This window comes from Theobroma umbraticum, unplaced genomic scaffold (genome assembly GCF_002168275.2).
Source record: "Theobroma umbraticum cultivar Fairchild unplaced genomic scaffold, ASM216827v3 scaffold_89.0, whole genome shotgun sequence".
In the NCBI taxonomy this organism is placed as follows: domain Eukaryota; kingdom Viridiplantae; phylum Streptophyta; class Magnoliopsida; order Malvales; family Malvaceae; genus Theobroma; species Theobroma umbraticum.
In genome coordinates this window covers 3,043,342-3,051,666 of record NW_018397271.1, presented here as the reverse complement: position 1 = coordinate 3,051,666, position 8,325 = coordinate 3,043,342, and the positions used below count along the sequence as shown (strand labels likewise).

Here is an 8,325-nt window from a genome sequence, read left to right as displayed (position 1 = left end):
TCAATGACTCCTGGTACAATAAAACAAGAATATGGTGTCATCCATTTTTTATCCGGTTTACAGAACTTGATATTATGGACCCATACTTCCACCTTAAAAAATATATTGAAAGAAGATTTTTGTTCATAAACCCAGGACTCATCTCATTTTTTTTTATATGAGATTTATGATATTCTCTCTCACTCAATTGTGCACTGATGCTTGCAACCATAGAGGAGAGAAACTACCTGATCTGAGTCTACCTTGACCTTGGTATTATTCATGGGAGTCTCACATTATTAAAGAGTTGAGTAGACTCTAATGCCAATCTAATTTGAGTCTTGAACATTGGACGACAGTGAAACATATATTGAAATATCTGAATTGAACTAAGTATCATTATTTAGTGTTTCATGTAAGATATGTGTATAATTGATTTTAAATACAAGTGAGAGATTGTTAGCATATACTCTTAAAAGCCATTGTTATTACTTATTTATTAATAAATAAATTGTTGCATCAATTATTGATTTCATATATTATAATTTAATAGATATTTTGTTTCTTTATGATATAATAAATTATTTAGTAACATTGTAGAAAAATTATATTAATAATTGATGAACTATTGATTTACCAAAATTGTTCAACTCTAAATGTGAAAAACTTGTTATGCACCTATCAAAAAGGATAAAATATTTTGATAATTAAATTGGATTAGTAAAAGAGTTACGTAAAATGTTTAGGACAACTCAAAAATGTTTTAATTCATAATAAAATTTAATTCTAATCCTAATAAGATTAAAAATAGATAAATTATTAATTTTGATTAGTAATACTTACTATATATGAAAGAGATTTCCATATATTTATATATAGATGGCCACCCAAAAATTTGAAATTGGTAAAATTCGATTGTTGAAAATTGCTAATCTCAAATACCTCCTACGATGAACAGTATGAATGAGACATGCCTTTAAATTTTATTCATATTGATGAATATATGTGGATGATCATTGACTTAGGCCCAATATGATTATGCTATAGTTGAATGTGTATTTTTAGAATTTTTTAAATAGGGTTTACATGTCCTACCTTATCTTTGTATCTCGGTTTGTAAAATTTTTTCCTCATCTTACTTCCCTCGAATGTAACTTGAGGTTTCTACATTCCAATGTAATTAGAATTAAGATAGATTAGGAATTGCATTTTGGAAAAATTGACGATGGAGATCCGAGGCACCCAGGAGGACAAAGAGATTACAAGAAAATTTTAAAGATTCTTATTTGTAATCCCCTAGGTTTGACCAAGCTAGTTTCCCTTGATGGCTCAAGAAAATTATTATAGTTAAAAGTCCATAATCATCCGAAGTAGTTTGCATATGATAGATTTATTTATGCAATTTAATAAATGCTATACAATGCAAAGTAATATGCACGTGATAGATTTATTTTATTGGATTTAATAAATACTATGCATGTAAAGATGAGACCATAATAAAATCGAAAACAAAATCCTTCATTATATATTGAGTCACATGTCATGCATGACCAAGTTACCTTCCACCATATAGCTAGATAATCTGGCTACGCTTTTAATCAAAGGCTTGTTGAGCACACTCAAGGTCATACTTTAACACTAGTATGTTTGAGCTATTAGTGGGTCTTACTCAACTAGTTTCATAAAATCTAAATGCTTGGAAACTTGATTATTATGGAAACTAGAGGCAAACGCTAGGCGAAACATATATGATATGTTTAGGCAATGTGTTGTCATCTTGTTGATTTAGGAGTTGTGTAAAGATACTATTAGTAAGCTTAGTTACCTACCTAATCCACCTATCATGGTTTGTTGAGCACATTCAAAGACATGACTAGATGGATGGGATCTTAACCCACTAAGAGAATCCTAGTAGAGATATCTCGAGATGATATGGTGGGTTATCATCTTGTAGAAAATAGTGAAAAAATTATTTAAAATTTTAAAATCTTGTTTTAAATAGTTTATGCATGTTATTTATCAATTGTTTTATCTATTCAAACATGTTTGTATACATTGCAAATGGCTAATCACTATGGTGCATCTTGGATGCAAATAAAACTCATTAGACCAAACCCTTTTGAAAGGTACCAAAACTTGAGAAATGTTCTCAAGCAAAAAGTTGTCTATCTATAGGAAGCCTTGCCACAAGCCCATGTTGAGGCAAATGGTAATAAAGCATGGGATGCTCATTAGACTCGTTAAACCACATATGTTTATGACTACAAAGCTTCAAAAGCAACATGAAACCATCTATGCAACATGATATGACTTTGCAATCAAAAGAATTGTTGTATAATCAAGGTCTTACATAAAGGTATGAGATAACATAAAAATTGTTACTGTGTGAGAAAATAGAAGATAGGTCTATTAAAAACAAGATTTAAGGTTGCCAGGCTTTATGTTAAAGTTAGAGCAATGTGTTTATTGGTTGAGCATTTGGTTTATTGGTTGATGCATTATCCCCCTATCTATAAAGTAGGGTTCAAATCCTCTTTCCTATAATTATAAAAAAATTAAAAAAATTAAAACAATTAATTAAGTATAAGGTCAATATTATAATTAGTTATAGTATTAAAGCCTTAATTGCAAACAAATAAAGTAAATCAAATTTAATTTTAATTTAAAATGACTTAATTAAAAAGGTTTAATGAAGTGTTGGGTCAATATTATAATGGGTCATAATATTGAGGCCTTATTAGCAATTTAAGAAGTAAATTAATCTAGATATAAATATCACTTTTCAGCTACTCCTCATAATACAAGTGAAAACACACAAATTAGGTTTTTGAGTCGTCAGAAAATTAACAAGAAAGCCTAATCGCACACTTTCTTGAGTGACTTGAAAAATTATTTTTCAACTTTGTGATTCAACTAGGAGGAATGTGATTGTGTGGAGAGGACAAGTTGTTGTCCACCTTGTTAACATAAAGGCATAGTTGAGAAAGCTCCCTCCTTGTGGAAGTTCAAGTGCAACCGTTGGACGCTAAGCATATGAATGGCTTAGGTTCTTTGCTCCCTTTGAGGTGTTCATGGGCTGGACAAGGAAGATGTATCATCATGATAGCCACATCACTTGGTAATGGTAATATTATTTTTCTAATTACTTCTTTCCTAATTTTGTTTGTATTAAAACCACCAAGGTAATCCATGGGTAGTTGCATGGAATTATACGTTTAAATTTTTATTTTCCGTTGTGTATGATAATTGTTATATTTAAGTTTTATGCCATTCCAACAAGATATTGTACGCATTGAGTTTTCATATGTTATTGTGTTAAGGGTTGTATGGCACAAACCTGCTTAATAACCAATGTATGGCTTAAATTATTAGGATTAAAATATTTTATTTGACATATATGCTAAGGAGAAATATTGTGAATATTGGAATTACATTATGAATGGTTACATGATGGTTATGTAAACCAACGAATTTTTTATTGTGCATGTTTTGAGTTATATTCTAAGGCTTACTCGAGACTCACAACTTCTCCTGCCAGACTAGTGCCTCGGTCATGGCTCTTCAATTTAGGTAGTGACATTTTCTGCTAATACTAAATATAATGGCACAAGTGCATTAAAGAATCACATGAATTCTTACAAAAAAGTTTCTTGTTGCTATTGATTCTACTTAATCGGTTATGGGTTAGTAAGAACATGGAAATTTAGTTAAGAAGCCATTAGAAAGGGTCTTGCTGAGATGATCATTAAAGATGAGTTGCCTTCTAGATTTGTAGAAGGAGAAGGATTTAAGCAATTCATGTCAACTTCATGTCCTAGATTTCTTATGCCATCACGATGGATTGTTGCTAAAGATTGCTATAACATGTTTGTTGATCGAAAGAACCATTTCAAGCATATATTGAGAATATCTTTTTATAGAGTTTCTCTAACCACAGACACATGGACATCAATTCAAAGAGTGAATTATATGTGTCTTACGGCTTACTTTATAGTGATCAAAATTTACACAAAAGAATTTTAAACTTTTGTCTTGTTTAAAGTCACAAAGTTGTGGCCATAGGGAAAGTGATTGATAAATATTTGTGTGATTAGGGATTAGTAAGCTTTTCACTATTACTATTGATAATGATAGTTCCAATGATCTTGCAATAGCTCATATAATGAAAAAATTGAACTGATTAGGAAATAATTTTTTGGAATGAAATTTTTACGTATGAGATGCATTGCACATAACATTAATATAATTGTCACTGATAAATTGAAAGAAATGAATGATTCCATTGCTCATGTTAGAGAGGTAGTTAGATTTGTGAGACAATCACCTACTAGGTTAACAAAGTTCAAAAAATGTGTTGAGTCTGCAAATATTCAATCAAAGAATTTGTTGTGTTTAGATGTTAGTGCTGGATGGAATTCTACTTACTTGATGTTGGAAACAACTCAAAACTTTGAAACAGTCTTTAATTCATTTGAGGAAGCCGATCCTTGTTACAAGACTAATTTGTTAATGGAAGATGGGATACTTAAACATGAGGATTGGGAAAATGTTAGGAAGTTGAATATTTTCTTGAAACATTTTTATACACTCACAGTAAAAGTTTCTAATACTTCTTATGCCACTATTAATAGTTTTCTTAATGATGTTTGTGGTGTTTGTTGTATTTTGAGAGATAGCTAAAGACATCCTGATGTTGAGTTGCAAACAATAGCCAAAAGAATGAAAGAGAAGTTTGATAAGTATTAGGGAAATATAGAAAAAATGAATAAATTGCTTTATGTTGCCTTTATTCTTGATCCAAGGAAAAAACTTGTGTTTTTGGAGTTTTGTTTGAAAAAAATGTATTCGAATAAGCAAGCTTTAACAATTTGTACGAGTTTCAAATAAACAATGAAAGAGTTGCTTGCTAAATACCAAAAAAAAATTGTACAACCTCCTTCTTCTAAGAAATTGGTGACAGTAGCCAATCTTAAATGAGCCAAATTGTAGAAGTTACTAATGATATTGAATCCGATGCTAATGTTGCTTTTCTGAATGAATGTAAGAGATATAAGATTGCAATTGGTAAGGAAAAAGATAAATTAGAATTGAAGAAGTATTTGAGTTTAAATGAGCCTAATGCAATCGATAGCGACTTTAATATTCTCGTTTGGTGGAAACTCAATAGTTATAGGCATCTTACTCCTACCCTACTAGCTCATGATGTATTAACGATTCCTCCACCCATAATTGCTTCGGAATCAGCTTTTAGCACCAATGTTCATGTGCTTGATTCATATAAGAGTTCTTTAACTCCTAAGATGTGTGCAATTTGTGCTCAAGATTACCCACGTGGATCTTCCTATTATCTTAGTGACATTGAGAATGATTTGATAGAGCTTGAGAAAATTGATGAAAGTAAGTATTTTATTTATATCATTATTTCATTTTTATTGTTTCAATTGTTAATATTGTATTACTTTATTTCTTACTTTTTGGTTTAAAGCTTACTTTTTATTTCTTATTTTTTATTTTTATGTATTTTAAAGTTGTCAAAGATTGCAGTGGACTATGTACTTAATAATTTTTGAGGCAATGTACTAATGTTTTCTAATGTCTATTTGAATTTATAAAATATTTAATATGTTTTAACTTACTTTATTCTTCTTTAATCTATGGAAAAATTTATGAACATTGGATTTATAAATTCTTAGTTTACTTTTTTACCAAATGAATTAATAATCATTTGCCACTGTTATTTAAAACTAATGATGTTTTTTTTTCAATTTTTTTGTAACTTTTTAAAGGTACAACTTATGTTTATGCTAAGTTGCTAATGGCAATAGCCATTAAGACTATGTGTTTATGCTAAGTTGATGATTGTTAATAATTTTTTGTTATTTGCTCAAGACTATTGTTTATGTTAGAAGTTGCTTAATGAATTTGGGTGGTCAATGACCAATTTGTATGTTATGGTTTGAGTTTTATGAATCTGTGTTGAATGCTTTAGACTGCTTTACTTTGGTAGGTACTTGATAACTCACAAATTCACTATTGTATTAACTTCTTTTGCTGGAAAAACTAAGTTAAGAAAATGCTACAATTATTTGAAAATAGTTTCCTCTAGTTTAGTTTTCAGAAATCAAACTGAACTAATTGAATTATTTCGATTTTGATTTGTGCGATTATTATTATAATTTGTTTTGGTTTCCATTAGTTTAGAAAATGAGTTCGGTTAGTTTAGTTACTAGATATCCAAAACCAAAGTAACCAAACTAACCGTTTGCTCTGGCCTAGATCTAGCGTTGGAGGAGGTAACATGAAAAGGCCGCATGCTAGACTACTTACTCTTAAGTAGTACATCGATCGAGCTCAACCACATGCTAAAAGGGCTCGCATAAAAGTATTGCACACCTAAAGGCCACTCACCCATAGGGCACACTACATTGGGCTACAAACACACAAAATCAAAGAGCCTTGCATAGATTTGGCCACTCACACACAAAATCGAAGAGCCTCGCATAGATTTGGCCACCCACAAAAAGGCCATTCACACATAGCCTATACCAACAAGGTGCATTAGTAACTCACACACATCAACCAACCTTCACGATAAGGCCTAGTTGCTATTGACTTAGTAGCCAAGCAAAGTATTTTAGGGTAGCTAAAATACTTTTCAAATATAAAATTTCCTTACTTGTAAGACTACTTGCTCATCAAGTAAACGTAGTTTTAGGACATTTACTTTTATGTCTTTACTTACATTTTAAGCTTAGGTCAAGTAAGGTATTATAAGTAACACTTTAGAGTGATTTTGTAAGGCACCAAATTACCGAGTAGCTATTAAGCATTAAGTAATTTACTTTTGTTCTTAAATCATAAGTACTTTGTTTTTCTCTCATTAGAGCAATAATACTTATTTATTCTCCTCAATCTCTCTCTTCAAGTTAATTACTTTATGCTTTTGCATTCTTGCATACTATTGCACACTATTGAGTGATTGCAAGCACTCACCCTCGTTAAGGCTTGCTTAGTCTTGCGTACACAAAACTATAACAACGCATAGAATTTGACTAAAGTTTCAAACCTGTGATAGGAAGCAAGGTGGACCCATCACCCACAAGTCCTAAGATCATAATTTGGCTCTGATATCGTATAAAAAATATTTAAGATCTAAGCAAAGAACTAAGTTGCTTGATAATAAAATAAAAAATGACATAAAGCGCTATTTATGATAGCCAATTAGACCTAAAACCTACTTGGTGTGCAAGTAAAGTATTTATAGTAATTAACTACACTTAAACTTACTTAGTGTATAAGTAAAGTAAATATCAAATAGGTATTTTAACCCTAAACTTGCTTGGTGTACAAGTAAAATAAAAAAAAGAGATAAATATTCTCGTCGAGATATTCTTAAAATTAATAATTACAACTCATATTGACAAAATGAAAAAAAAAGTTATTTTCTTGTATTTTAAGTAAATTATTATCAAGCTATACCAAAATATAAATTATTGTAAAGTTTAATTTTTAAATTAATAAAAATTACAAACTTTTTAAATTTTTAAATAATTAAAACAGTTTTAAGTTGTATATAAATTTTCATTTAAAGTGTAAAATATGTCAGTATATAATAATACAGGTTTAGCTATTTTAAACTAAAGTTAAGTTGGTAATTTTGTTATTTAAGAAAATATAAAAGCTTATTTAATTATTTCATCCAAAAATATGGAGTTGCAAAATATATTAGCTCCTTGAAATGCTTTTACACTTAAATTACTATGTATTTGGCATTGCATTGACTTGCCTATTTGTCATGTTATACAAATAACACCAAAACCCTAGATAGGCTATACCTAGATACTTTGTCAATGAAAATTAAATGCCAACGTTTAATATTTAAAAAAAAAACTCAAACAACAATCTTTATTGGTTTTAGTTGTAAAAGATTACTGCACACGTGTGGCGTGTGTTTATTTAAGCTAAGGCAGTTATGTAAATAGTACACATAGCTGGATGGTAGATTTATCATTTTAGCAGTAGAGGAATGTTTTTGTTAGAATAGTTAGTTAGATTTTCTTTGACTCTTTTTGACTTTAAGATTATTCGATTATGTGGACAAAGTATGATCTCGTAAACAAGCTTAGCTTCTTGATTAAATACACAATAGCAAAGTTTAATTTTCCATTCTGTTTGGCAAAGTTTTCACATTAGCGTTTCTTCGTTTTTTCAATACACAATAACAAAGTTTAATTTTCCATTATGTTTGGCAGCGTTTTCACATTAATATTTCTTCCTTTTTTTAATTATAAACCCTTATCAAACTCCCATTTGTAGTTATTACTTATCAAGCTCTATTGTTTCCAA

The 8,325-nt window shown here is 29.8% G+C and overlaps 1 pseudogene; it reads left to right on the top strand.

Annotated features, from left to right (window-relative positions):
* Window positions 1-4,952: 4,952 nt before the first annotated feature.
* Window positions 4,953-8,325, top strand: part of LOC149526513 (uncharacterized) — a 5,538-nt pseudogene continuing 2,165 nt past the window's right edge.